We start from the raw sequence: 27,814 nt of genomic DNA, 5'->3' as shown, positions 1-27,814 counted from the left end.
TTTAGAAAATGGGGAAAGAAAAGCTCTTTGAGCAGTAACACACTGGCTCTTTCTTCCTGCAGGCAATCCGCTCCAGCTCCTGGCGACGTGTCCTGCACTATCAGATATCATATGACTCTTTATTTGGACTCCCGTTAGCAGTATGGGCCTGTTAGGAGGCTGTTTGTTTTCTTTTCCTTTCATTTCCTTCTCCTTAGTTCCCCCCTATTTTATATGTGCTCGTGTGAGCGTATCCCTTTTTAATCTCTCTTTTTCTGCTGAAGCTTTATAGAAAAGAAAAAAAAAAATCTTAATCATTTCCCAGGGCAGTTTTTAATCCTCTGCCAAAATTGAAGTTCATTGTTGAGCTGTAAAAATAAATAACACGTTTCGGCTTTACTTCTCTCTTTTGCTTCTTCCTGTGACCTTTCTGGCACCTCTCGGTGTGTCCGTATGTACCCGTACGTGTCTCCCTGTCTCTCCTGCCTGTGTGGGTGAAGTTGGGATACACCTGTGTCAGTCTAAGGAGGAGTACAGAGCTGCCTGCTTCTGCTCCTGCCGCTCCATGCCGTTCCTTTCACTTTCATAAACTTCCTTCTGTTTATTTATTTATTTCATTTGGGCACCTTCTCCACACCGAGTTTGAAAAGCTGTCAGGCGGCAACCGCTATACTGGGGTTTTCTGCATTTAGGTGAGCAAATGGGGGATGTTAGGGCTGTGAGAAAATGCAATGTTGTGCTGGAGGAAGAGAGGATGAAGTGCGAGTTATAAATTAGACACGCTTTGTGTACGCCGCCCATAAAAGTTTCCTGCACCAGAACTCTGGTGCCTAATAATAGGATGGGGGGAGCCAGACAGCAGCTAACAACTGAAGGTGTGTAGCAAAGTAGCCTTGTGGCAGCAGCATTTCTGATACTGGGTCACATTTAGTTACGGGAGATTATATTTTTCCCTGTTTGTGCTGTCTTTAGTACTGCATTATTTAGACAAACATCGCTGCAAAACTTTTTTGTCTGAAAATGATAAGTCATGTCAACAGAAAAAATTAATTGAAATCAAATTTACTAAATCATTTTAAGGAAAAAGGTCTGTCTTTCCAAAAGAGAAGTAATGTTTTGTTTTGATACTTTCCTATGCAATGTTTTAGTTTTTCTTCATGAACTAAGGATTTCTATTGAAAATTGTTAAGAATTTATTTTTAAAGGTGGGGGGGAAGGAAAATCCTTAAAACATTCAAAAATGAGAGATTTTGAAGGAAGAAGATTTAAGTTTTATCAGAGGAATTTAAAGCGTTCGGGTTTTTGTTTGTTTGCTTCAGTTTTTTGCAACCTGAATCATACTATACTTTGTCAAACAAACCAGTAAATGAGCTTTTTTCACAACTTTGCTCCCTCTGTAATTATTGCTGTATTTTTCTGGAACTTGGTGTTTTCTTTGTCCGAATTTGGTAAGATCAGTAAAGCCGAAATCCTGTTTGCACTGCAGAGACACAAAGGAGTTACTGATACTTTCTGTCAGAGGTAGGTGCTTCGGCCAGCCAATCCTTCTACCAAGTTGTGCTGTTCAGCAGTGACTGTGTGCGGGCTGATCGCCACGCTCCGGGGGAAAGTATGGACAGATTTTAGGCGGTGATTTATATACCTCTTGGGCTGATATTCCTATTATCACAGCTGAAGAACTGTAAGTTTTAGCCTTTCCTCTCCGGTGTATACTTAGGCCAGTGTAGAAAAGCAATCTTGTAAATGAGGCAAATACAAACCGAAGGGTTTTTTGTTAAGAATCCAGAAACAACTGCATTTCAGCTGTACTGTAGGTGTGTAAATTGAGGTTGCCCAGCTACTTGGTGATGTTTCTTACTTCTCATCTAAGAAACCTTCCCACTAAAGCCAGTGCAAATTTTCCTGAGAAAATGTAATGAAAAACAAACTAGAAGGATTTAGGGTGGCCCCCTTGAATTAGTGTTGGAAACCAGAAACCCCACTGTGTGTTTGCACAGCACAGCATCCCTCTGGAGCCTGCAGAGTGCAGTCACTTTAGTGGAGGTTCTAGAGCTGAGTTGAGATGACTCCTGCAGTCTGAAACTTTATTTGTATATGCCTCAAATTCCTTCAGATAAATACCAGTGTCTGCTTAACTCTCAACAGCAAACCATTTCTTTTTATTTAGTTTTTGCTAGTTGTCCCAATGAGGAGTAAGACACTCTTTGACCAGAGGCAACATTTTCAGGCTTCTTTACTTTTCTCTCTTCCTTGACCAACTTAAAACCAGCTTCACTGTAATGTTTCATGCTTAGGCACATTCATGCTCCTGAGGAAGCAATTACAGATTTTGTTGGAAGGAATCTGGTTTTGGAGTAAGTGTTACAAATGTTTAAGAATTGTGTGCTCTGCGTGCATGGTACATGATGTTCCCTGGTACTCTATGCGTGCTCCAGTACTCTGAGCAGTCCTAACTGTGGGTATTGTATTTATTTGTCAGCTCATTCTGGTAGCCGCCCATGAATTTAGTTGACTTGACAATCAGGAAACAGCTCCACGATAAGGCTGAAGTTTGAGAGCAATGTAAGTGGGAATTAAAAGGCTTCTTTCAAGTTTTTGGCCATTTCGATAGATTGTTGCTCAGCGTCTTTATTTATAGGGAAAAAAACCCACGCTCTTCAGACTTTTTCAACATCATCTCTGCAGAGTGGATTCTTTCATTTCAAAGATGTTGCAAGCTTACATAATTACAAAAGATGCATTTAGCTACCTCACAAAGTAAATACAGCAAAGAGGTGCTGAGAGCTGAAAGCCAGGTGCTGCAGCTAATGCCTGAAAGTGGTGCTCTGGGCTGGGCAGAGGAGGACAGGCTTGCCGCTGCTGAAGTTTTGTTAGCATAACTTGGACTTGGTGGAATTGCACCAAAGTTGTGTTTTGACTTGGCTTAACTTCACTGCTTTCATCTGACTTTTTTTTCTAAGCCAGCCCAATCCAGATCTGTTCAGCGCTCGGGAGGGTGATAGCCAAGGGACAAAACAGCTTGTCTAACACATGTCTCTTTAGTGCACCAGTGTGTGGTTTGTGAGGCCTCAGACTGGATCACCACTGTCAAGAGAAATGTGTTTTCCTACAGCGTAATAAGTTGTCCTGCTGCTTTCAGATGTCAGAGATCCCCAGTTCAGCACTTGGTGAAAAGGTCTGCTCTCAGAAGAGGTTTCCCTTCCATTTAACATTTCATTAGTGCATGCAAGTCATGTAAATGTGATGTGGCCAATAGGAGCAACAAATTCTGGTTTATTTTTGCCAGGATATATGTATTTACTCTATGCCTGTACTAATGTTATGGTGAGATGGTATTTTAACCTAAACACCAATTTCAGTGGCTTACCGCTAAAAACTGAGCTGAGTTGAAATGTCAAGTAGTTGTTCCAAGCTCAGAGGTGAAGCTTATACTGTTTTGGAAAGTATGAGGAAAGTCATGGTTACTTTTTTTTTCTCTTTTTTATTTTTTAATGTGTTGGGCAGCCACACTAAGACAGGAGCATTTTCTGATTAACTAATTACTGAAACCCATTAATTTTTCCATTCTCATTCTATTTTTAATTTTTCTTACTTCTTCAATACAAAATGAAAATTATAAAGAGCTAATTTCCTTAAACTAATTAGACTCAAAATTTTAATCTCACAAAACCCAGGAAATTCCAAGCGATGTTTTTTTGTAACTCTGCCATGTTGCACATGCCTCTCTCCTCTTTGAAACCCTTGTCTTGGCCTTCAAAAAATTCTGGGAAAACACTCAACACTTGCCTGAGCCAGCCTTCTTGGTCCAAGCTCTCCTGAACTTCTGGCACTGCTAGGCATCCAGATCCAAATTTTGTGATTTGAGCTCATCACTTTTGAAAATAACAACATGGAATTTCCAGACATTTCTTCGTAAGAAATTAAGGGAATAAAACAAACAACAACAAAAAAATTAGTATTTAGAGTGAGTCTGTTTCCATTGAAGCCAGCACAAGCAGAATCCGCATCCTCTGGCTAAAATTTCTCATGGCACTTTCCAAAACTTGATTTTTGCTCAGATGGCCTTTTCAGCTTTGACCATCTGGAGAGCATTTAAGTTAGTTACATGGAATATTCTTCAGGAAGTCCTCTGACTAGGACTCCTAAAACTCTTTGACCTGGGAATCTCAACTACATATCCCATCAAGCCAGCGTGAGAAATAATTTTTGTTCCGTGCTCCCAGAGAAAAGGCTTTAGCAATAATTTCTTTGGCTGGAGAGTCAGGAAATACCAGTGAAAGCTCTTTGTAACGAAGATGCCAGAGTCTTCTTCAGTGAGACCGGCTGTAGATAGATAGATAGATGATAGATAGATAGATAGATAGATAGATAGATAGATAGATAGATAATTTGTTTTTTTTCTTATTGAAATATGTCCCCACAATTTTCAGAAGGCACAGAAAATTATCAGTGCCACAATAACCTTCTGCAGCTGGAGAGTGCTAAGCAGGGTGGATCTGAGGCAGACATCCCTGCTAATGAGAGAAGCCACCAAGCTGGTTTCAGGCTTTAGTTTGTGCCATTGCCTGCACACTGCTGAAGCACCAGGGCGTACCCTACAAGGAACCTTCCTCTCTGTAATCATTTTTAACATTTTGATCCAATTCTTCAACTTCTATTTTCATTAAATTCTCAGCAAAGTCATCTCTGTCTGACAAGCATGGCAAAAGTGGACCCTGTCTAAGTAGCCTCTACTACTCATACAGTTAAAACTTCCGGCCCTCATAAACAACAACAAAAACAACAATTACATCAAAAGAATATATAGAGAGTTAAGGGGAACATTAATTTTCAGCCTATTCATTTTGTATTATGCTCATGTCAGACACCATAAGACTTTTCTAGTGCTTGCTTTGGAGAACCTTTGTGAAACTCTGTAGAACTGCACCAAGCAAAGTCAGTGAGTGAGAAGCAATCGTGTTTCTGATCAAAAGGAAGTAATCTGCCAACTAATGATGACAGAAACCTGGAGAGCTTAAGGTGCTCCTTTTTATCAGAGATATAAAAATAGAGATTCGGATTGCTGCTAAAGATTGCATAATGTCCTGGCTAAATTTCAGTGAAGGCAATTGTATTTGGCCTCCTTGGATTCCCTCTGAAGTGGCGGTTGTGCAGAGCAATGTTCGTTCCAGACCTCAACCACACCATAAGGGTATGAAACACAATTAAGCAGATGCCACCTCGCACTCTTGGGATGGCTGTATTAGTTCAGCTCAAAGTAATCACTTTGCAATTTGATCAATGACTGACTCGACAATGACAACAGTCAACACCTCTCTTCCATACCTTCATTCGTCTACAATGCTTGTTATAAAATCTGACAGCTTGGGTCTCTTCCCCTCAATGGTCTGGTGATGTTTGTAAGAACTATCTCTATTTTGCAGATGGGGAAACTGAGGCACAGAAATGTTTAAGTGACTTTTCTAAATGCACACAGCAAATCAATGGCAGAGCCAGAAGAATAACTTGGGAATCCTGGTTCTCAGTCTCATGCTCTGAGCACTAGGAAACACTACCCCTCTGAATGTAAGTTATTGTTATTAAGATGTGGTTTATCTTTCATGTGAGTCGCCATCTGTTATATTGCCTACTTGCTATTAGTTACGAAAGCTATTCAAATTTTAAACTGTTTTGCATTCTCACAGCTACTTAAGCCCACAGTAGACTTTTTGACAACAGTAACAGCGCTTCTCATGTGAAAGAACTGGACAAATATTAACTCATGTTTTTTCAGTAAATTTTTGTGATGCCATAAACCCACAGTTTAGACTGAATTTAAACAGACCTTGAAAAATCCATGTATTCGATGCTGATTGGTTCCATATCTGTCAGTTGTACTTCAGTTAGGACATGACTGTATATTCTCATAGATATGATTAAGAATATAAATATCCAAATGGTAATTTAATGTAAATTGATTCCTTGATAACTTTATGTGTCTTGGGCCTAATAGCTCTGTGGCTGCTACGGTCCTTTGAACATGTAGTTGGAAAAGCATATTAATCTTGGGTTCTTAGTGCTGCTTCTGAGGACCTCAGTGAGCTAAGGAGAACTAGGCAGGTGGACTGGAGGCAGTCTGGAAAAGCCCTGAGCAGGTGAGGGGGTGGCGATTGGAATTGTAAAATGAGAAAAGGCTTTTGAAATGTAGAAGTTGCTGTGTTTTTCTCTCAGTGTACAGGTTGGGGCTAGGGGAATACATCCATTCATATCCTCACAGTCACCATTTTTAAAAGAGCTGTGACGCCCAGGCTTGAGAAGGGTTAACCCCTGCAAACAAGGACAAATAGCCTTGCAGCTAAAGAGGAAAGAATTGTCCCAAACTATCCAATGGCTGCTAGCATGTGGAAAAACAGGGACACTGCCAGGAAGAGTCCAAGATAGACTGGACACTGATGCCTTTTCATCTCTGAAGATGGTCAAGCAGGAAGGGCACTTCCAATAGTCATAACTAGTTACTTTTACAAGATAAAGCCTACTGAATTTCTGGAAGCACTTTTGTTCTGCTGAGCTAGAACATATCTTTCAGAGAGACAGATAATCCTAAAGTTTTTAACTAATCAGGATATGTGGTCATCAGGAATGACCACATATTTAAGACAATTATTCTGAAGATTTTAAAGTCTGTTCTACTTGTTTTGAATCTGAATTTGACTTAACTTCAGCTATGCCTTTGTCTGATGTATTAAGGAGCCCTCTACTGTCAGAAATCTTCTCCCCATGCTTGGATTAATAAACTTTGCTGGTCTAGCTAACAGGTGGTAAATTTTTGACACCCAGAATAAAATTAGAGGGAATGGGGATGTGAGTAATGGAATTTGAAGTGAGAAGTGAGGAGGTACTGGTGGCAGAAGAAGTGGGTGAATAGAGAAGAGAAGAGAAACAGTATGCAGAGTGGGTTTCTTTTTCTACTTATATATAAGGCAGAAATTAAAGAAATATGTGGCTAAAGCCAAAGATCCAGTTACAAAGAGGGAAGGAGATGGGAACAGAAGAGAAAAGGTCTTGAGAATACACAAAGAAAGTAATGTTAAAAGAGAAGTATCGTAAAGCTATTAAAGACAGGAAAAAGAAACTAATTTAGTCTGCACTGGTCAATAAGGTCAAAACAAATGCTAAAATATCAGAGTATGTTAAGAAGGTAACAAAAAGTAGCAATAATTCACCTTGGATTAGGGCTTCTTAAGCAGTGGGTATTTTCCCATCTCACAAGAGGCCAGCGGGTTTAGCTCATTATGGCATTGAAAATGCACTACATAATCTGAAGGTTAGAGAGAGGTTGGTACAATTTTGAAAGGTCTGAACACATTCAAATTTTGTGAAAAAGGCTGGCCAAATTTTCTGCCCAAGGCCTTTCTGTGCTCAGGATTAAAACTCCAATGTTCAGGGTATAACGAAAGGGAGGCCTAATTAGGCAGGAGAAAGCTCTTCTGACACACATAGCTTTTGCTTCTTCTTTTTTTTCCCTATCAACAAAGGAACAAAGAATAGGGTAAAACTTTATTACGGTAAGTGTACTGTTCGTTTTCTCCAGTTGTTTCTCTTCCAGCCCTCTCCAGAGCAGCACCTCTCTTTGCTCTGGTGGCTGGAACATCACAGAATGGAGTCATTCCTCACCCGCTGCCCACTCACGGTGCAGCCTGGAACAGGTCACTTAGCTTCAAATTACTTCAGCCAACTCTAAAACCAGCTGGTGGTTTCCTGTCTCAGGACTAGCTGAGAAGATGGCATCAGCATGGCCTATGAAATGCTTCCAAAATAATTAGGTGCAATTGGCAAGGTTGTCTCTGGATTTCACACAGTTCAGTATGAAGAATTCTTGCATCAAATATTGGAGCATTTCTCTCCTGTCCTCCTTCACCAGTGAAATATCTCTGGTAATGCTTATTATTGAGTATGAGTGTAATGAGGGTTTCATGCTTGGAAGATATTAATGTTTTTCTCTTAAAACTTGATAAAATCCTTTGGCCAAGGTAAAAGTCTGGTTAGTTTTTATTAAGAAAGAAAAAATATTTTTCTGAAGGACATTGGTTTGCTTGTGAAAATACATGACAGGTCCTAACTAATCTGGCAAAATAGAGTAAGATAAATTATCATTTCAAAATTGGCTGTTGTAGGACAAGCACTGAAATGGGGCCAGTCTGGATCATTCAGACTCACTTATAGGAGAATAACATCCTTTTTAAAATATTTTTTTAAAAAGTCCTTTCAAACTGGTTTTGTGAGGTTGACTTGTCTCTGATGTGAACAAAGTGCATGGAAGGAAATGCCAAGACACTCACTGCTTGAAAGAAACACATATCTAGATATTCTTGTTGATGGATGGATTACTGAGTGTTGTATTCCAAATTCTTTTTTTAAAAGGCTATCCTGTTGCATCTATGCAAGCAGGGAAAAGAATATTCAAAAGGACAAAAAACCAAAAAATGTTAGAAACATGAAAGTCCTTTTTAAAGCCATTTCTCCCTGTCACTGGTATGAGAAGAATTTTCATTCTCTTTAAGGCTAGTTAAAATATATTTTAGGGCTAAAATAACAGAGAAGACAATCCAGTGCATTCTCAGCCCTGAAACCACAATCGGTTACAGATCCTTGTTGCCACATCACATCCAGTGAGATAGCTTACTGGAAGAACTGGTCAAAAAAACCTCAATATTGATTGGGGGGGAAAAAAAAAAGTAAAAAAAAAAGTTCTCTTTCTCCTTCCTCTCATTGTTTCTTTCAAATGAGAAAATAAATTCAAAACACTGGTTTTTATTATTTAATTAGATTAAATCCCCATTTTTCAGTGATTTTGCTTTCTGTGAATTTTAATTATTGTTTTTTACATGAGACAAAATACCAGGAAACTGGGCAGTCTGTTAAAATTTTCTTTTTTTTTTCTTTGTTTTGTTTTGTTTTGTTTTTAATTTGGTATGAAAGATTATTCTCTCAGTTTCTGCTGCCCTCCTGTCTCTTTTTTCCATATTCATGCACACTCCTGGCTGACTCTGAAGGCACTTAACTGTTCACTCATTAGAGAGAACAAGTACTGGTTCCATAACTTTGTTGATTTGAGATCATGGTAGGGATGACTCTGGATTCTGGAAATTATACAAATTCTTGAAGATACTCTTTGTAAAGCAAGTAAAGAATATGATAGCATCTCTTCTAACCAGGATGAATATCACTGCAGTCAGCAGTAGGTGTCACAAGCTGTATGGGTACATCAGGGATCTGACAGGAGAACTCTTGTGTTCATAATGTTTCTGTCACTTACCCAATGAACAATTTCTGACTTATCTATTTTGGCTTGTTTTCCATGTCAGGATAACTTGGCACAGGTGTTAAACCTAAGTTTCTAACATTTTTCTGACAGACTACTTGAGGAGTTATCTATATGTATGGCACCAGTACTTGAGGTTGTTCCTGTTGGAAGGCAAACACCACTGATTTGGTCAGTGCTAACATTTATCTCCATGTTGAAAGCATGATTTTTTTTTTTCCCAAAACATTGAATAATGCTCCTCTGTAATAATGGAATAAAACCCCATTATTTTAGAATAGATGTTGATATGGCATTGTTGTCCACCGGTAGCATCTTTCCTATTAAACCAAGTGAAATGGCAGTAGCATTAAGGAGGAAAACTTAAGTGGGTGTTGTTGACCAGATGGATGCAGCTGTTCTGTTACATTCCCACCATTTTGCATTTGAGCTGTTTATTTTCACTCTCTGGCTATCAGTCATCACATGAATTACCACTGAGAGACTCTTTCCCTACTGCAGGATCTGTAGTCATGGGTCCACCAGTCCGCAGGAGAGACTGTGTTCTTTAGTTCTGCCTTCTCTGGTGTTTTGCCTCTCCAGGTAGAGTTCTGCAGATTGGCATCACAGTTTACTCTACTTCCAAGAAGTGCCAGACAAAAGTGAGGCAGAAATTTGTCCCAGTAGGATTAGAGTGATTTGACCCAATCAACAACTGTCAGGAAGCATTGCCGCTTGAGGAAAAGTAAATGCCTCATTATTGCTGCTAGACAGATGCACCTCCATAAAACACCTGGAAGTGGTCCACAGACCACAGACAGAACGTCACTGAGGTTGATTTTTTTTTTTTCTTTTTAAATGGGGAGAGATAGCAGACCTTGTATTTTTTAGACATAAATTGTTCATCAGCAGGGCTGAGGAAGTAATCTATTGCAGTTGAGTCTCATTCAGAAACCAAGTGTGTTGTAAGGTGATGTCCCTCTCATCAGATGTGGACCGCGATAGGGGGAAGGGCATTAGACTGCCTGGGCCATCACTTTGAGCTCACAGGGCACATGTGACTTGTGGCGAGGCTGAAAGTGAGTGAGGTAACCACAGAGTAAGCTGCTAATGATGTGGATTGTGGGAAGCACTACTGATAGGAAGCAGACAGCTGGATTGATTAGGGCAGCCCCAGGGACTAGTTGTTTTTCTTTCACCATCCTGGGGTGAAGTTAAACCTGCCACTGGTAGTAAGAACAGCTAATACAGATCAGACTCTGCCAAAGTAACAACAGTGGCATCAGGAGCAGAAAGTTTTGCAGATTTGTCTCTGTGTGTGCACTTGCTACTGGTGTTCCTGGTGGGTGGCTGAATCATCCTGATGGCATTCAACAGGAACCAGCTGCTGAGAATATTAAAATGCAAGCATTTATTCCTCTAGAGAGACAGTAGCATCTGCAAAGTTTTCCTGTCTTGATAGTACAGATAATCCCATGGAGTATTCTCTAGTAGTTTTTAACTCTCAATTCATTTATACATGTATTTTAAAGCTGTAAGTGCTTTGTGTCTGCACAGAAAGGAGAGCCAGTCTTAGATCTGAAGCTACAACTGTCCTAGGCAAGTAGTTTGCAGACCTATGCTCAGGCTGAGATACCTTACATGGGAAAAAAGAAGCCGGGCTTTGCCTCCTTCTCCCCCTCCCACCTTTTTTCTTCACCCTCCTCTTGTCACGAAGAGCTGCCGTGGGGGGCTGGTAATTCACAGAGAAAGAATCCTTGGCTATGATTCTGTAATTTCCATATCAGGGTAAGCTCTGTCTTGAAATTTATATTAGCAGCAATTGTAAGAAATTATGAAAAATGTGAAAAAGCAATTAAATGGTCTGATAGAGTAGAGTGTTCAACACACCCATTATTGTTTGCCTTTATTGTTCCCAGAGAGGAACATGTTATTTCTCAAGCCTGTAAGCAACACTGCCCAGCCCTAAACTGCTTAGGGATACCTGTGGAAAGGAAACTGGGCCCTAGAAGCTTTGAGTAACCCATCAAAACCAGGGAGCACTCAGCAACCATCAGAGGCTGGTCCTTAGTCCGACGTGGTCCTAACAACAAAGATCATAACTGTCACAAGTGAGGGAAGAGAAAAAGCAGATAATAGCAACAGTGGGGGGAAAATGGTAATTTCTTCTTCTAAGTATTTTCATAGTTCTCCATATCTCTTCTGCTTTCCTTAGAATATGTTCTCATGCAAATAGTGTGTGATTTCACATACTAACAGTGTTTACAGGACAGGAAAGGCAGAGATTCTGCCCATGGCATATGATGTGAGTAAAGGTGCAGGATTGTTTTATGGAGAAAGAGAAAATGAGTTCTTTTGCAGTGTGGCTGCAATGTTGGCACAGAGAGAAGAAACAAGCTGTAGGCAGCCAGAGCTGTGCAGCAAAAGAAAGAGTGAGGTTTATGAATTAATTTTAAAAGGAACATAACTTGGTGCACTCATCACAGTAGCATTTTATTAAGGTATTTTATCCATATCTAGATAGCCTTGTGTAAAATGCCTGCCTAATACCTCATGGCTGTGAATAGTTTGGCTGTTTTCTTAAGCCTGAATATTAGTACCTGGTGTTAAAAGAACAAACTCGCCCAAGGCAACAAACCTGCATTCCTGCTTCCACCTTTTGTCATTTCTAGTCATCCTCAGAGCCTGTCAGGGTGCGTCAACAAGTCAGGGTTTTGACAGGAATTTAGAGACACAAGAGGGACCACAAACACCACTCTACAAAGTTTATTGATAGCCTCTCTCATGATGTAACAGGCCAAGGAAAGCTGTTGCAGGAGAGATGATAGCAATGGCAGCACTTTATAGCCCTTCCTGATTTCAGCTTCTCCTTGGAAAGAGCTGTTGAAACCTCTTAGCGGTGTTAGACATATAGTTTAATCTCAGTAAGACATCACAGTGATGATGCATACATCAAAGACTCTGTTGTGTTTTCCCCTTTTTATGTGACTTATGTTTACTCATTTGTTTAAAAAAAATAGCATAATGATTTCAGTTTTAAGAGGCTTAAGCCCAATGCTTTGGAAAGTCTTAACAAAGAATGATTTAATGAACTGGCTATTGTGTTTATTGTTGTGCTCAGCTACTTAAGTATGTCATAGGCTCTGCAATACAAACAATTAATGGTCAAGCTTCTGAGCTCAAGTGCTACGGTCTTCTGCCTTCAGAAAAGGAGTAGCAGCATTTGAGGTCTGTTCCCACTTAAGCAGTAGTGCAATAAAAATCCAGTGGATTAAGACTAAATGCCTTGGGGTTGGATTTGTTGTTTGTTTGGTGGTACAACACAATAAAGTAGAACTTAATCCTGAATAAGAGCAGCACTGGAAAATTTCAGGAATGTACTGAGTAATACTTAAACATTTTCATCCCAACATTTCCTCTAAGGACACATCTCTCTTTAAAAAGTAATAGGGAAGAAAAGACTCTTGAGCTTTGTCTTGGATAATGCTGTGGGTGTGAGTGAGCTTTGCCCTGAGAAGATCATGCTACCAAAATTAAGAATGGTTGATCTGCATTGCATACCCTGCTGTTAGACCACAGGGCATCATATGGCTCCTAATGCAGCTCAGCTGACAGTATGATGTTCGTACCCATCCCGAAAGCTGCACAGGATGTATCCCAACAATTCCTGGGTACTTTGGTTCCCCAGTGAAGTACAGGCTATGAATAATCTTTACAAATTATCAAATCACCTTTTTTTTTTTCTTTTTTGCTGAAAAGACTTTTTCTCTTCAGTTTTATGATTTCTATCATGTCAGCTAACTATGGCTCCAAGTAAAGGCAGAAAGGCAGAGGAAGTGTAATTTTAATGCTGCTGTATTTTGTCATGGGTATTTCACATCTTCCGTTTTCACTGCTTATCTGCACTTCGTATTTATCACTGCAAAATGATAATGAGAAGGTGAGGGTTAAAGAAAGTAATGAATTTTTAGAGCTGTTTATTGTCCTCAAACATCATGATCCTCTAGGGCAATACCCCCCCACCTAGACTAAGCAGGCAGAAAAGAGGCATTTGGACACAAAATCAGCCACTAAGAAGTCAAAGCTCAGAGCTATCATAAAAAATTCCATCCTGAGAATAAAGGAAAGGCTGAGGCTGCCAGTGGAGCAGCTGAGTATCTATAGAGCTATGACTTGGTTTCCCTTTGCCATCCCTTGGCTGAAATCAAGCTATGACTCTGAGTTATTTACCTCTCTAGCCACAGGAAAATAGCAAACCTGAAAATCCCGTGAGTGCTGTCCTTGTAACAAGAACTGCCCCTTTTTTCATCTCTTAATACTGTCACATCTGAGTAGCAAACTACACTAACTCTGTAATAAATATTATAACAATGGTTACTGCTGCATTATATTTTACTAGGAATGCTTTTCCTAGTAAATTTGGATCAGGCCCTCTACCATTCTCCAGCCCAGTCCCATCAATGAATGCTTCCCCTGAGAGCTGCCTGTTCAGTCAGTCCAGTACTGTGGTATATAAACGTGCTATCAGCATAAGGTGTCCCATACCAACTCCTCTCTTTATCTCTAGTCTGTTTACATTCAGTGTAATTCTTTTAATTCTTTGACTCAAATCATCTAATTCACAAAACTCCATCTCTTAGTCTTTCATTCTTCAGTTCTCACTCTGTGGGTAAAATGAATAAACAGCAGTTGCTGGAACCCAGTGGCTGAAACAGTTGAGAGTTCATATTTCTTTACAGGCAGAATCTCCTCAGAGGAGGATTTTTGCTCCAAACTTTTTTTTTTTTTCCTTTTGAAGATTTGGAAAGAGTGTCATACATGTGTACCCTGGCATGGTAACTCTTTTTTACTACCTGAAACAGTAGTTGTCCATACTGACATAAGAGAAAACATGAATTCAGCAAATATACCAGGGCCACCAAAGAAGGGCTGCTGTAGCCCACAGACTTTCTTGCAGCCAGCTGACATTACCCAGATTTTCTTAAACTTCCTGGATAGTTTAAGCCCTGAGAAAACTACTCACATAGCACTGGTTTTACAGCATCTTTTGAAATAATAGTAATAAGGTATACTAGGCTTCCATTGTATTTTGTGGGAGAAAAAGACAAAGATGTGGCTGGAAGAAGAGTATAGCTCTTTAGTTTATGGAGCTACCTTGTCTTTATGCCTTAGAAAAATAGAACATTTTCTTGCATTTTAAGAGAGGTGAAAATAAAGTGTGAAGATAAACACTTTATACCCTTAAACTTATATTTCAGAAGTGACTTCTAAAACTGTGGGTAGTATGTTTAGAAATGTGGAATTATGGAGCAAGTGAAATTTTATTCTAGGCCCATGGGGAGCTTTATTTCAAATCAATTTCTTTATCCGAAGCCTGGTTGTGAGCAAGTATGTGAAATTTAGCATATCAGATTGTGAAAGTCTGGCAAAACTACACCAGGCAAACGGGGTGGATAAGAGACCAGGACACAATACTGTGTTCTTCATTAGAGATTTTAGGAAAATCTGAGTGAGCCTCCCCCAAGGTTTAGCAGAGAGTTAAAGAATCCAAGGGACACAGAATAGTTTTTGGCTTCTTGAGGTTTGTGATGTTGAGATACACACAACACTGTGAAGAATGAAGAACAAGTCAAAAAGAACATTTTTGCTCCCATAATTTCTCTAAAAAAGCCACTTTTGTACAGTAATTTCTCCGTTAGCTTTCAGTTCCAGCTATAAACTACAGGGATAGACATTCATTCAAAGATGATGAAGCCTTCATTATTTTTAGAAAGTTCATCATTGCACATTTACTTGTCCACTGCAAAGTATTTTCACAATTTAAACCTAAGGAGTTGTCAAAATAAATGAACAAAACATACTCTGTGATGCTTTATCCTTTATTTATTTCTGTTTTGCATTGTCTGTTGAACTGCTTGTTAATTTGAAAAATTCAGTTATTTGTGATAGATCAGCATCCTCACTGTTCCCCTTGAATTAGCAAGATCATGTTCTTTTCCAGACTAGCTGTGCTCCTGACAGCAAACACATTTGCTGAGACAATTATGTTTGGGCTGGAAGATCCATGGCCGCCTCAGTTAATCCAAAGGATTATTCCATGACAGATTATCCTAAATGAAGGTTTTCCCAAAGCACCTGCTTTCTGAAAGGTCACATCACTTCTGTGCAAATCAGAGTCCAGCCACATTTCAGTGCTCACAGGAGGAGGAATTCCAAAGGGAAGGGATGGAGGTGGCAGAACTGGGTGCCATGTGGTAGGCATGTCAGCGCAGGGAACGGCATGCCACACATCTGCTTGGGGCTCTGCCATGCCACAAGTTAACATTTTGATGAGCAATTTCCATTCTGTTGTTTTCTCTCAACACATGGGGTTCAAAAAACAGTTAAAAGAAAACTGTACCCATTTGCTCATCTCAGAAGCCTGTGATTTCAGAAGAGTCTGCCAGATTAATTTTCACATATAGAGTATTTCAGAGTTAGAACACACAGAGGAATGCAGTTTATCTTTGGAAATTGTAGTGTGATGGCCAGAGAAGAATAGGTGTGTATTGCTCAAACTTCATGGAATGACACTGACTGATGGCTTATAATTGTTTTAAAAAAAATCTATTGCTGTAATCACAACCTTTAGAGATTTCTCAAGTATATGTAATAATCATGAATACTTGCCTCTCTAGGAGGAGGTTTTCAGTGGCTATATTAAAAAATTAAAGACATGCAACAATCATTTTGCTGGCTGCACATCTGTGAAGAACCTGATTTTTATAATAACTGTACTTGAACTAGTTTTTCTTTAAACTTGCACTTGGATGATAGAATAAAATCTCTTAGTCTGCTACATTAAAACGCTTAATTTTTGTCCATACTATCTCTGTAAAACCCTATTGGGTGCGGGCAGACAGGAGGGCAGGGAGGGGAAATGTCTGCAGAATTCCATTGGCATTGCTGCAGATGCAGGTCTCACAGAGCACTCTTACTCAGACTTTATATTTTAATCAGAAATGGGCTAGTCTTTTGCTAATTTACCCTGAGCAGTAGCTGTCATGCGGTTGAGGAAAGAATTAGACATGTATTTCCTGGTTAAACCTCTAATCTGATATTCATATAGCCAATTTGGTTGTAAATTTTGGCTACTGAAAATTTTCTGGCTTGCTGTAGGCCTGTATCTGTGTAATTGGAAGACAGAAGAGATTCTCTCACTTTAATCTGATGCTTATCTCCATCCTCCTTAAGGCAGGAGAACAGCCAAGGGATTTAGCATCTTCCTTGTTTTCTTGCAACCTACTGAGATTAACTATGGTTAGAAGCTCTTCTTGATTCATTTTGTAGCAGGATGTCCATGCTGCTAGATACCTTTTGTTGCTGAAGTCTGAAGCATTAAATTATTCAATAACCCCTTGTTGTCTTCCAGGAGAGTATCAGCTTGTAAAAAGCTAAATGGTCAACACAAAAGTCATCCTCTGACATGCCCTTGCACCCACAGATCATGTTCATGCACTTGCTTCTAGAGCAGTTTTATAGGTTTCTCAGTAACCTTTTGCAGAGTTAATGCTACTTGTCCCTTTCGAGGGGTCCACTTGATTATATACCAGTAAAAAGAGATGGTATTTGAGAATGGTTGATATGCTCACAATTTTTGTAAGCAGAGACCTTGATGAGTTCCTCCACAGTCAGTCTCCTTGGGCTAAAATTTCAACCTATTACATGGGGATTTAGCCACTCATTTCCCATAAACATCAATGGGAGTCATGTGGCTAAATCCCTGGGCAACACATTGAGAATGTATTCCCTTATGTTTAAACTCATTTTGATGCAGATGCTTTCTTGTGCAGGAAACAAGTGAAACGTAGAAGCCATTTATTTCTTTCATCTGTCTGCCCCAGATCTCCAAACTCCCAAATTATCTTCTCTTCTGCCTAGGCACTACGATATCTCACAGGATTTGCTGAATCTGTGTGTGACACCAAGTTGGAGGCCAAGCTTCAAGACATTAGGACAATGAATGCTAATTGGTATTTATTGCCTACTCGTGTGGGGAAAATTGGACAGATGACAGGCTGCCCCTTCACCCACGAGAACAAGATTTTTCATTTCTCTCAGTCCTCCATCACCTGCTGTATCACATATTAAAGAAGGGCCCACATGCTGTTTTTAACTAGTGGTCTTTGACGATGAGCTGCAGTGTAGGATCATTGCTTGGCTCTCGGTTGATGTGTGTTTTGTGATACTCTCCCACAAGGTTCAGGGATCTGCTATGAACATTATATGGAGACTCTACTAACTTCCTTAGTCAGGAAGAGGGTCTTTTAGACTAATTATTGGAGGGAGGGGAAATGAAAGGCTATCAGGATGTAAGCACAAATGTGAATATAGTATTTCAAAATTACTGGGCATGATTTTCAGTAATGGCATATGTGTGTTAAGATGCAATTTTGTGCCTGGAAAGAATTGTGTTCATTATAAATGGCAGGTGCTTTTAAAGCATTTAAATATTGCATTTTCTATTTCCACCTGCACACCAGGTAACTGGGTATTAATATGCTACTAGTTGAGCCCATGATTCATTGCAGGTGCAGTGCTTGGGAAATCAAGGATTGCATTGAGGTCCTGATGAAAATCATGCCCTCAGGCACATCTGAGCTCCATTTTGATCAACAAGCCAAAAATAAGACTTTTATTTCAATTACAGTTCGTCTGATTTTAAAGTTAATGATGCAACTTGAGGTCTATTGGCTTAGCTTCTGAGACCCAGGAAGGAGGATGTCTGGGACCTTGCCTATTCAGTGGAATAGAGGTTCCCATTAAATTCACTCTGATCTCATTACGTGTCTTTTATTTGGTCAGAAGCTCTATTTTTGCTCTTCCTGGCCTTATTGAATCTGTTGTTGATTCATTGTGCAGACTTGGTATTAATGAAAAAGACTGCCTCACTCAGGTCTCTCTGGAGGGTGAGATTTTCCATAGCCCTGTGTCTGTAGCACGCGTTGGAAGCACAGACTCTGATGGGTTGCCTTGTGAAACTAGATTCGAGCAGAGCTTTATTAATAGGCTGATGAGATGTATCAGCCTGGCGAGGCTGCCTGCCTCCATAATGAGCGAGGGCTGTATTTTACTTCACTTAACGAAGAGAAAAATCCTCAGCAATGCCTTTTCTGTACCCCTGCTATCACTGCTCCACATTCCACTTTCAAAGACCTCTTTAAAGGTCTCTATTATTCCAGCTGCCTTTAGGTGTCACTCGAAGCTTTGGGTTCCTCCTGTTCATCCGTGCCTTTGTGTGCTGAGCCCTGCCCTGCCATTCAGCTACCCCAGCAGCTTGGGGGTCACCCCCCAGTGACTGCTTTCCTTGCTTTGTGGTTGCATTGCTTGTCCACACAAGTTGCACAACATTAGGTTGAATGAAAATGAAAGTAATTCATTTTGGTAGCTTTCCTCATTTCCAGCAAAGCTGGATGTCAGAGGTCACACTGCATTATTGAATTGGAAACTCTGCCACAGGAGAGGATGGTTGTCCTACAGTATGTTGTAGGCTGAAGAGCTGCATTTTCAGCTTGCGTAAGGGTGGAGGGGCTGACTTCTGTCCTGTTTTTGTCAACCATTGTCAAGGTGTCCTAGCTTCTTTTGCTACTAAATTTTGGGAACTGTTAATCTGGTCTTTTCTCTTTCAAGATGGATATGAAAATTTTTGAGTGGGCCAAATACTTTCTTGGCCTTCTGACGAAGCTTAGGTCACTCATATGGTAAATCATTAATTTGGAGACTATGTTCTGCCTTTGCTGGGAGTTAAGAGTGGTGTTATAATAGCTTCCTTCCATCTGGAACAGTCATAAACCAGATGGATAAGGGATTGGCACCACTTTTTTTGAATCTTTACCCAATTCACCCTGTGTAAAGGGACCTTGCAATATTTCCCAGACAATTGTTGCATGTATCCACAATCACAAGTGAAAAATACCAGGATTGGATGTGTGGGCTGCCTCTTGGGAAGAGGTTGGAAGGGAGAGCAATAAAAGTTATAGCTTTCTTCAGCAATGTTATATTGGAGTCCATGGTTAGGAACCATACGTAAGATTTTTTTTTGTATCTAAGTATTATTTGAAAAAGTAGAAATCTAGTTATGTAATCTTTCAATTCCAAAGCTTTCAATTCCAAAGCACCTTGGGTAAAGCCATTTCAATACAGAATTTGCATCTGATACAGATAGGCTTTGAAGGATGTTGTGTATAAAGATGCTGGCATCTTCTCTTACCAGATTCGTTGTCCTCATCCACGATGAATTCATTTTCATGAAAACGAATTCATCACACTGCATTTCAGTACATTCCTTTAATATGATTTAGTAAGACTGAAAATATCACCAGAAACTAGAAGTTGCACCTATGTTTATTTATTTATTTAGTTAAATTAGAAATATTATTGTTTTCATTAGTGAATGGCTGGAAGGAAGTAGTCAAGTGGTTGTGCAGATAGCATTTATTATGGAGAGTGTTTTCATTTATGATATGCCTTTAAAGAACTGTTCGTTGTCCCAGGCCACACTGCAGTGTTTAAGAATTGCTTCAAGAACACTTCTGATGTTTCTGAATGCCAGAACAGATTCATAGTGGTAGCCTGTTTTATTTTGGCTTAAAGAAAAGAAAGGAAAGAAAGAAAGATAACACAAGAAAGATCATAAAATTCAGGTGACAAAATTTAAAGGTTCACAGAGACTTCTTACACATACCAGAGACATGGTACTGAAAATTGCAAGAAGGAAAGTGTGCCTAAGGTGAGTGTGCCTAAATGGGCAAAAGTGGAAGAGGTTGTTCTGGTCGAGAAAGCACTTTTCACTAAGCTCAAGTCTAGGATAAGGAGATCCATAAGAAAGGTTTATAAATCTCCAATAAAAGTTACAGAGAAAAGGGTACAACACTGTTTGGAAAAGCAAAGACCAAACCCATAAAAAGAAAAGTTCTGCACTTTAACTTGAGTTTGAGGGGGAATAGATGGGGACATTATCAAAGAAAAGGAGAAGGATATAAGGACAGGAATACTGAGGCATTGTAAAGAATTTCTTTTTGTTTGTCATCATTGTTTGTATTGAAGACCTTTATGATTTTCAGCCAATTAAGAGTCTTTGTAGACACCTTCCACAGAGGGTGCAGTGGCATATTGTCTGAGATCATGTTGTGTATGCATCCTAGAGCATGCAGGGAACTGGGATGAGTGGTTTCAGTGCTCCTAACAAAAAATAAAATCCAAACAAACCAATCAAATAACACAATCTGTTCTGGAAGTTAGACGGAGAAACGAGATTCAAAAATTGCTCAATTACTTTGAAAGACCAAGCGGTTGTCTTATGAATTAATTTGGCAAACCTTGTTTCAGTGGTTTGTAAATTGTTTACCATTACAGTTAAAACCATAAACAATTTTTTTGTAGACTGTTTAGTCTTTAATGACTCTTTCCACTTGGCTGTAAGAATCTGTCCATGCCTGAGTGCCTCAATGCCTAATGCCTCCTGTGCTGAACAGCCCATCCCTCTGGTCCCAGGTGCCATCTCTGTGGATGGGCACCTTGTGAAGCAGTAAATGCCAGGAGGTTCTGTCACTTCCTACTACCAGCTCGATGCTGGTCTGTGAAGCAGTAATTGGCAGCCAATGTTGTGTATTGCATCCAGGATCCATTTCCCAGGATATCCATGAGGATAGAAGAGATGGGGCAAATGTTATCACTACAGAAGTTAAAAATTTATTCCAGTCTGTCTTTGTGGTTTTACGATAAGGAGTGTATTAGAAGAGCCAGTTCCTTTTAGCAGTTTCTCCCTGAAATGTGCTGGAATGACAAGTGTTCAGATGAAATCCTTTGTGCTAGCACCTCTCTCTCTTCATCTTCTGCCATTCCCAAATTGCAAATTTGTCTCAAGAAAGATTCTAATTTGAGGTAGTAGGTCAAGAAATGTGTCTCTTGGAGCAACTCATTACAAAACACTTAAAATACAGCTGTGTCTCTTGTTATAAAATCAAATCAAATGAACTATAACAAAAATTATAAGAGAACAAAAACACCAAAGTCATAAGCAGAAACATATTGGCATTCAACATTAGCTCACCTGACCCTCATAATATGGAAATACCCAAATTAACTAGTTATTTGAAAACTGAAGACGAGAGCACAACCTGTTAACAGCAGTAGTCCAGTTTCCATATTGCCATATTTGTAACATGTACCAGCACAAACCAGGGAGTAAAATTTAGACTTGCACCTAGGTTTTGCTGCTAACTCCTTAAATTTGTGGTGGATGAACTCCAAAAACTGCTCAAGCATGGGACCAACAGGAAATTAAAAGCTTTTCTCTCTTAAAATGCCAGATATATAGAAGTTACACATCCACTACTGTGGTTCTCAACTTCCTAAAAACATGTAGGCTGTTTTCCCATTATTCATTCCAATCAGTATCAAAGTTACAGTAGTCTGGTGACAGTCTTGCCTTTTGCCATTTTGTTTCAATTTATCTCCAAGACATCTCTTGCTAGAAACTAGAAAAATTGTTAACAAAAGGCCAGTTTCACGGATGTCACTGAGAGTACCAAAATAAAAAAATCTTCTGAGGATTAGGCCCTCAGTGTTCATACCAGATGGAAATAGGTTGGGATTCCATTCAAATGTCAGATGGTGGTGGCAGCTAGTGCTGCCCTGATTTTGAAACCTGACATATTCTGCCCTGCCTGTGTTAGAGGCAATTATGTGGCCCCAGAGCACAGCTTTCAGGGCTAGTGTCTTGTTCCAGCACCAGTTCCAGATGATGATCCACAAAAAAGGGCAGTTTTCTGTCTTCATCGCAAAGGAACGGCGTAGAAACACAGTCTTGCAGAATGGCATCTTTAGTTAAGAGGAACAAAAGGCTGAGCTTGGAAGGTCATTATTTTGTCTTTTTTTGCTTATTGCTTGCCTGATTTCTAACTTTAGAGTTAATATGAAACATATCTCCTTTGGTCGTCCATTTTCTGTGACTATTTGTATTATCTGTAAAGAATTGTTAATGCCTTACAAAATGTTTTCATGATGATGGAGTATGTTTGAAATAGGGATTTTAAAATATGGATTACTGATGTGATCATTTGCCCCAGCTACAACCTTTCTAGATAATCTGTAATATAACAGGCTTTAAAAAAATAGAGCATGTGATAATAGGAGCTGCTTATTTGCTCCTTTGCAGAGCTAGGAAGAGATCTGTATTTTCACTTTGCAAACCTTGGCAAAGATATAATACTGTATATGCCTTTTTTTTAATTATATAATTTGCTTTCATGTCCAGAAGTAAAACTGCCTAAGGTACCACCAATAAGAAACTTGACAGTGGCGGAATACCCCAGGAGCCTTGTATGCTATTTTTTGATAGATAGATAGATAGATAGACTTTAGACATTAATAGATACTATTACAGCAAGACAGAGTTTTCTGGACTTTTTGCTCTGAGAACTACAAAAATAAGTGTCTAACATTAAATAGAACAATAAAATGCCTTCCTGAACTGTATCGTGATTTGACAAATCTCGACTGAATGTAAATGAGATAGCTCAAATGTCAATACCCTGACAAAAATAGAGCAGAGATGTTAGATTAAAAAAAAATGTATAATCTAGGTTAGTAGTTGCTCTTTCTGTTTTTAAAAAAATTGAAAAGACAATTTAGCAAACCTTGGATCATTCACTGTCAGCTTACTTAATAGATTGACACAGAAGTTTTCCAAAATTCTCTTAATTTTACAAAACACTAGTTCATTGCTGCAACCTGAAATGAAACTGTTTACAGCTCTGTGCTAAGTAGAAAGTTCAAATCAATTCTTGTCCATTAGAGTTAGGCATAACTGATGAAATATCCCCAGAGGAGTATTGTAAATGTATCAAGATGTCCTCCCCCATTACAGAAATGGGGAGGCATGGTGAATTACTTACCTTCTCTCTTACACTTCATGTCTCTGAAATGCTGCCAGGCAGAAAAGGCTTATCTTGTCTCACTGGGTTCAAGAGAGGTCTATGCTGTAGTCTGGGATACAGGGGAGGAAAAAAAAGGTAGTAGTACTGAGGGCAGACCCATATTAGGCTTTTTTCCCAGACAGGACCAAAAGAAAAAAAGGGAGAAAAGCTGCTCAATAACCAACAGTGGATTCAAAATACATGCAGGAAATATCTGATCCAAAAATCAGTACTAGGGAGTTTTTAATAATGTAACTGGAATTTTTGTGCAGTCAGCTATATAATAAATTCACTCATTAAAATATACACTGAAATAGCATTGGGGCAGAACATACAAATGATAGAAACCAAGAAAACCATGCTTAAGGATGTCTCCAAATGCCAAGGTTCTGTGTGCATGGTATTGAAAGTAGCTAGCATTCACAATTTCTTTCCATCAGGAAAAGAGCCTCCAGCCTACTTTTCACTTGCTATGAATTTGGCTCTAGGATTGTACTTGAAATTGTAAAGAATGGGAATTCTAGGTTCTTGCATCAGGAGGCCTTTTGTGTAAGGCCTTTGCTAGGGGTGTAACGAAGTCTGTGGCTGCCAGACACACTTTACAACACCTGACTGAGATGTTCCCAGTCTGCTCTTGCTGCTGACAAGCAAGAGTGCTCAGTTACGGGGTCAGAGTGATCTCAGCTGCATGAGACAGTCTGCCAGCAAGCAGAAGATAGTAGAGCAGAGGGGAAAACACAACGTAGTGAGACCTCTTGTAGACTGAATGGCAGAGAAGAGAGAAAAGTAGACACAGAGCTGGGAACAGCCATGTTCCAAACTGGTCTGTGAAACTGATCTTGATGTAGGCAAGAGTTCAGGTTTAAGAAAGACTCAAAAGTCCTGTGCCCTCTGAGCATTCAGAAGCAAATCAGAAACACACAATTCAGTAGGAAGGAGTCTGCATCTCCCCTTAACAGCCCCAGAAAATGGTGCCATAACAAACTATAGTCTGTGCTGCCTGCAGAGAAACTAGACTTGCTTTGCATGGTGCATGAAGTTTTAAGCAACTTTGAAATGAAGCAAAGGGAGAATATAGGGTCAGAAGTTTAAAAATTCCATGTGTGGTTTTTCTGGCTCCTGGGACTTCTAACACAGCAGCTTCTACTAATTGCAGTTGCAACAAGTGGATGCAAAAGGAAAAGAAAAGGCAGAACAGGAATAATGGAAGTGGCTGGGAGGGGAAAAAAAAGTAGTATTCAAAGTAAAATATTTGTTAAGTAAAAGCACAGGACAAAATCTAGTGAGAAATGGAAAAGCTTCAAGGTGCAATTTAATTATGTGGAAGGGCAGGAGGAAAAGGGTCTTCTTCAGGGCCTTCAATCACAAAGTGGACAGTGAAACTATTCCAAGAGTTAAATCACTGGCTTGGAAATGTAAAGCCTAATTTTCAGATTTGTGCTTATTGCTTTCTTCTTTGAGCCTGGCAAGTAACATCATCTCCAAGCCTTAGTTTCTAGCCTGGGATTTAGGAATGTTTGCACTTCAGTAACCTACAAGGACTTTATGAGACAAAATATTTTGAAGGTCATGTCTCATAAAAGGTCTTCATAAAGGAGAAGATGATGCTTCAGCTGTATGGTTCACATAAGTATCTACAGAAGAAAGAAATATTGAGAATGCACATCATAAGTGAGACCTAACTTGAGAGCAGTGGGATGTAGATTTGGTTGTACAAAATGCTCTTCCATCATAAGAGATGTCCAGCTCTCCTACCAATCTCAGGTATTGTTTCCAAAGGATTTGACTCGTATCAGAATGCATTAAACACACAACTGACTGTTGGAATCTAATGGATATTGAGGCACAAGCAAAAGTCCCCTGATGTCATTAGCATATGATCTCAGCACTGCTCATAATCAGAAGAAATAATTGTTTGGACGGCTGGACTTTATGTTTTGTATTTTTCTCCCTAATTTTCCTTCCAAACCGTAGTGTCTAAGACAGCCTCTGTTGAGAATACCCACCGATGCATTAGCAGCACAAGGAAATGGTCTGATCACTCTATGTAACTATAAAGAAACAGGTTTCATTTATGATTGATGTAGTGGTGTTCCTTCCCCCCAGCAGAAACCTTCCTGACTCCTCTGTCCAAAGCACCAGAGCCAGCTGCCTCTGCCCACCCCTCCCATATCCCATATCCAGTGTTTTCCCCACAAGCTGCTCTTTTTCATCCTTGAGGTCTTTGAGGGAAAACAGCTCTTTGAAATGCTCAGGGAGCATAGCACAAATGGGCCCAAAGGCTGCTTCTTACAAGGCCAAGGAATAATCATTTAAACTCCCTGCACTCCAAGATGTATTTCCCTGCTGACACTACTGTCACATACTGCTGTATACATCTTTGCTCTGGGAAGAGAGAGCCGTATGTTGCTTTCAACCAGTCTCCATTTCTCTCCCACTCCTTCTGGATGAAGAAGGCTCAAGGACATGAAGTGGGATTGCCAGAAAACAACAAAATGCAGCCACAGGTTACACCGAGTGATTAGTTGGAAGGCTTCTGTTCTCCCTGCTGTGATCTAGCTAGAGGATGTTTGACACCTGGCATAACATTTAAACATAAATGTTTAAATTTAGGGCAATTTTCCTGGAAAGTAAGGTCTCTGATCACTTATTAAGGTGTCTTCCTATATTGTGTCAGAAAGCCTTAATCCCACCCTATTTCACTCTCTATCTCATGGCATGCAATTCTTCATGAAGTAAAACCATTTGCAAAAATATTAAGAGTTCCTTATTTCATCTTTTTATATTTTGAGTCTTTAATCTTAGGCCTGGCAGGACACCATAAAATGGCATCCGTGCATACTTGTCCAGATTCTATTTTTTTCTGCCATATTTCTCTCCTAATGAACATTTTCAAAATGTTCAGCAGAGGATTTTTGTGATTATAAGTACTTATGCATCATTTGGAATCTGTCCTCCTGCTTGAAAAGTTTGTCATTCTGTTTAAAACAGGAAGCATATGACTTAGATGACCAGACTCATGATAAAAATAGCAAATGGTAAAAAAATAATCCTTTGTATATTGCCAAAGGGATATATACCATTTATCCAAACTGCTCAGCTCATGCAACTGAACAAAAACATCACTTGAAAAATAAAGACTAGGCTACCAAAAATAAAAAGAGGGTAAATTCTTCCATTCTTAATCAGTTGTTCAGTCAACTCTACTAATCCTTCCTGACCAGGCTTGGAGATAGGGAACAGCTGTAAACATATGTCAGAATAATTGAATAATTGCATATATAGTTTTTCTGGACATAGCATTGCTATAAATAGCATGGCTGATCTCTCAGGACCTCACAAGCCACCTTTAACCCCATTCTGCATATCCTCATTGAAAATCAAAGGAATTGTATTGCTTCAATACAGAATTCTTTTCTTTTTTTCATCATGAATTGCAAAATTCACACCTTTTATTTGTCATTGCTCCAGGAATCAAAATTGCCACTAAGGCACTATGGACCATTTTAGTTTATGGCCTGTGATACTGGTAAGATATAAACAAGGAAAGAAAGAAGAAAAATTAATTAGGGATCAGGAGAAGAGGTTGTTTTCTTTGTAAGCATTAAAAAACTTGAGATATTAGAAATTGTACTGTGGAGGAGAAACTTGTGAGCAAAGGCAGAAGAATCACTACCTCCTGTAGCTCTACTTTGGGAGAGTGCTGTGTTAGGAATGGCAGACATACTCATGATAACATACAGATAGTTTTGCTGGTATGAGCTTGGGATATACATACTCCCCATTTCCAAGTGGTGCTGCTCAGCCCACATAAAAGAGGATGCAGGGAGAAGTTTTGGAGTCCTTTAATGGAGTATACATATAATATAAGAAAAAAGGGATTTAGGTAAGATTTGGGCATAGTGGGTCTCTCTTCTGTAATTACAGGAGTAATTGACCTTATCCCTTCATCTTCAACCAAATTCTTCAGATATCACAGAAGAGATATCACAAAGCTCAGGGGGTGCTCAGTGACTGTCAGATGTTTCCAAGTTGCATATGTGAGTGTATGTGTAAATACATATACAAACATGCCTGTAAATATATATATATATATATATATATGTAAAAATTAAATAGTTGCTTGCATATATGCATACATGAATATGTATAACTGTTGATGTTTGGTGGGTTTGTGTGCAGACATATATATGTTATTTATGTTGAATATGTGAGATATATTCATATAGTCATTAATTTCAGTCTAGTAACAGGGTCAAAAATAAGCATGGCATGTCTGATTAAGAAACCTGCTCTCTTTTCTAAAGCAGTGACATTGACTTTCTTCTAATGCAAAACAGAAATTGCATATGAGACAGATTTTGGATAAAGACTGGACCTTAGGTTTCTGTGGTTCTAATGAAGAATGTTATATCTGTAACAGAGGAAAATCCTGTTTCCTTGTCTGGGAAGAAGCAGTTGTTTGAAGGTGCATTGGTTGGAGAATTGTTTATCTAATTCTTAGGGGAAAGCCTTAGCCAGCAGGAGATGCTAATGTAGGACATTCAAATTACTCCTGTGAAGAATTAATTTAAAATACATGTATATGATTCATTAC

General features: G+C 39.3%; 1 protein-coding gene across 21 annotated transcripts in view; it reads left to right on the top strand.

Annotated features, from left to right (window-relative positions):
- ZBTB20 (zinc finger and BTB domain containing 20) overlaps nt 1–27,814 on the top strand; it is a 473,219-nt gene that overhangs the window by 387,890 nt on the left and 57,515 nt on the right. The window contains exon 1 of one of the 21 annotated variants that reach the window (XM_039717828.1): nt 5,526–5,544. The exons of the other annotated variants lie outside the window; for them this stretch is intronic. The gene's annotated coding sequence lies outside the window, so the exon portion shown is untranslated. Of the gene's footprint in view, nt 1–5,525; nt 5,545–27,814 lie in introns of those variants that run through there. 21 annotated transcript variants of the gene reach the window in all.

Source organism: Passer montanus, unplaced genomic scaffold (assembly GCF_014805655.1).
Source record: "Passer montanus isolate IOZ18808 unplaced genomic scaffold, ASM1480565v1 scaffold39, whole genome shotgun sequence".
Classification (NCBI taxonomy): Eukaryota; Metazoa; Chordata; class Aves; order Passeriformes; family Passeridae; genus Passer; species Passer montanus.
Note: the sequence above shows the minus strand (reverse complement) of the source record. Positions and strands in the feature narration are given on the sequence as shown.